The sequence below is a fragment of the Rhea americana genome, unplaced genomic scaffold (genome assembly GCF_003343005.1).
Source record: "Rhea americana isolate MKP2758 unplaced genomic scaffold, rheAme1 scaffold_27, whole genome shotgun sequence".
Lineage (NCBI taxonomy): Eukaryota > Metazoa > Chordata > Aves > Rheiformes > Rheidae > Rhea > Rhea americana.
This window is the reverse complement of record NW_028186390.1, coordinates 4,879,666-4,883,084: the sequence shown is the minus strand read 5'-3', so window position 1 is coordinate 4,883,084 and position 3,419 is coordinate 4,879,666.

The following is a 3,419-nucleotide window of genomic DNA, read 5'->3' as shown; positions in this document are numbered from 1 at the left end:
CCCCCCCGCCCCGGCCCGGCCTCCTCCGGGAGCCGCAGGCCTCTCCAGCGCTGCCCCTCGGGCCCCTTTGGGTTTACCGCAAAGCCAGGGCGATTTCCAGCCGCCGCTGCCACTGACCTGCCACAGAAGACAAACTGTGGCAGTTTTGGCTGCTGTGTTGAGTGACGCCAGGCAGCTGGTGGCCAGTGGAAAGTCTAAAGAAAGCCCAAAGCATGGGACAGAGAACCAAAAATCCATGTCCTGGGGAGTTGGAAAGGAAACGCCCCAGTCAGGAGTGTTTCTGTATTCCTGCAGCTTCCTAGGCCGTTTGCAAAGTGCCAAGAAAGCTTTCACTTCAAAAAGGAAAGCGCCTAGCAGGCTGAATAGCTGAAAAGCAGTGAATTTCCTTCCTTCCTTTTGTCTTTTTCCTTTTGATGCATATTTGGACTTCACTGTTTTAGGCAGCTGGGCCCCTCTGAGGACCCCCTTTTAAGGTCCTCTGTGTGTGAGGCACAGACAGGGATGTGATGTGCTCTGACTGGTCTCATCCCTGGAGAACTGTCTGTGCTCACGTCTGAAACTGCCTTTTCCGTGCTTACCTTTCTACTTCTGTAACTAGCCAAATTCAAATTTGTGCTACCAGCTTGACTCTAACTTCTGATCACAACTATCTGCATTAACTTCATAGGGGACTTGCCTGAGGAAGGCTGAAGGCTGGAGTTGGGCTTTTACAATTTTACTTTTTCCTGAGCTCAGGAACTTGTCCATCTAAAGGGTGAATATTCTCATGTATACCACCACAACAGTCTGACTTTCTATTGTGGCAGCTGCGGCTCAGTCTAACCTCAAATTGTGATACTCTTTCCAAATGCGCAAGTACTGAAGACTTGAGCTGACTATGGGTCTCCAATAACTTAGATTGTGTATCGGTGAAGCAACTTTCTGGACAATTTTAATCACCTCCAAAAGAGGGCAGTGGCTCAAATGCATCCCACTACTTTGTTTATTTTAATTTTAAAGTTTCAAAGACTGACTGTTAGTGCTAAATGATCTGGAAAGAATCAGTATTCTCAAAATGTTTTTTTTTAATTAAAAAAAAAATACAAAACTATGCAAAGAACATTATGTGCCAGAGCAGACAAAAGTGGAATCAACTGCTCGTGGTGATGTTTAATCCATCTATAGATTTCAATATTTTATCATTAATAAATTAGTGGAAATGCAAGCCCTATTTTCATTAATGTGGTTTCTATAACAACTGTAAGTCTTTTTTGTCCTAGTAAAGGACAGGATTCTGTAGTTAGCAGCTGAAAAAGGCTCATTCTTTGAATTGCTGCAGTTTGCGCTTAGATAAGATCATTTTCTATGCATTATCAGTCTCCAGCTTATGAATAACATTCCACAATTAATGAGAAGGAAATACTCAAAGATGCCTAGCTTCAGATGGTACCAGTGTTAAAACGGTTTATTGTTTATTTTGCTTATTTTCGGGTACCTTTCATACACATACTTTTTTGGAGGGAAAAACAATGTGTTAAAAATTGTGAGATACAAGATACTGCAGTAGGTGTGGCCATATAAGAACAGAAGATAGATAAATGCCAAAGTCAAAATGACATTATATTTGTGATGAAAATTTAATATCGATGTGCACTGCCCTGGAACAGAACTGCTCTATAACCTTTGGAAAAGAAGCATAAGGCAGGACAGGAAGCTTCTCAGAAGTGGTAAGACAGGAACAAGTATCAGTTCTTCTCCTTGTTAATCCTGGGGAAGTCTGGGGTGGGTGCGTTATGCACTCAGCACAAACATGTTTTTTTTTCATACCCTGGTCTGCAGAGTTTCAGCCACTTCATCCCACTGGGCCTTGGAAAGAAAGGCTGCTGCAGCAGCAATGTTTTCCTCTCCAACCCTTTCTGCACTGGTGTGAGATCCATCTGGACCTTCTAGTTACAATGAAGTGTGTAATTTAGTCTTACATTTGCACAGCAGAAACAGAACAGCTGAAGGGATTTTGGGGACCAGGAGGGGAAATCCTGACTTTCAGCACAAATCCATTTGCTAATAAGCCAAACTGATAACCAAAACCACAAAAAGCACATGCTACCTTAATAGACCTAAGGCTTTAAGTGCTATAAAGCTTCCCTGCTGTGAAAGCACCTCTTGAATCCTGAATTCTTTTGCTTTTAAAAAAGTAAATCTTCTTGTAATGCTACTTATACTTAGTTTCATGAAATAAAAAAGCCTGGGTGACAGCTTTGCATTATGTTAATGTTTTTGCAATCTGTTTCATTTAAAAGCTGCATTTTTTCTGTTCTGCAGCCCCTCCCACATATGTGTCATCAAAGTATTCAATTCTGCTCCTATTTCTATCTTGAAAATCAAGAGTAACTATCAAAAAGTGTAAAGTTGTACTAGGGTAAGACAATTATCACAAGAATTATATTCTGCTATTGTAGTGCTCCTGAGCATCAGGCCTGAAGAATTTCAGTGTGTTGGCATAAAAATGTGTGTTGTGCTATAAAATACTTAAGGTAGGAAATAGAGGAAGAATCACATTTATGAACAGTGGGTATTCCAATGTCCAGAATCTAATGGTACCAAGGACTAGAGAGAATTAATGAGAGCAAGCAAGACTGGAGATCAGAGGGCAAGTCTAAGATCAGTGAATTTGTGAGAGGTTCACTTTCAGCTAAGAAGGAAGCCAAGAATGTTTCTTTCCTTAAGCTTCGGAAGCATTGCAGTGGGTGCAAAGTGGCATTGAACTGTCATTGTGGCAATAAGAATCAAGGAAATAAAGTACTTTCCACATTTTTCCACTTTCTACTGCAGTTCTTATAAAAGTGTTGTCAGAGAGTAGTTTCAGCCTGCTTTAAGACCTTGATGTTGATGGAGCAGCCAAAAGAGACCTCTGTCTAACTGCATATCCACCCCTTCTATTTAGGTATCATCACTGAGTACCGTTGTCTTGTCATTAACAACTGTGAAGAAATCCAGGAAGACATCTGCTCAAATAACAGCAACAAATTACGAGCTATGGAAAGATTTCTAAACTAGAAAAAGCAAACAAACAAAATATTCATTAAGACTGTTTTACTTCAGAAAAATAAGATGTAATACAAAAGAGGTACATAAGGGACTGAATAATAGGTATAAATGGATTCTCTTGTTTACCTATGCCTATTTATCCTTTCAAAGGGCACCTGCAATGAAATTAAAAACCAGCACATTCAAAACTGAGCAGAGTACTTCAGATAGTGGGACTCATTATCAGAAGATATATTCAACAATGTTCAAAGCTGAATCAGTGCACTTTTCAGACCCCATAGGACTATACCTGCATGCATTACTTATTTTGATCTTCTCACTCGCTGCTAGGTTAAATGTACAATTCACAGAAGTCAATTCCTGTGCAAGTAATTGTAGTCAAGGAAAACAGC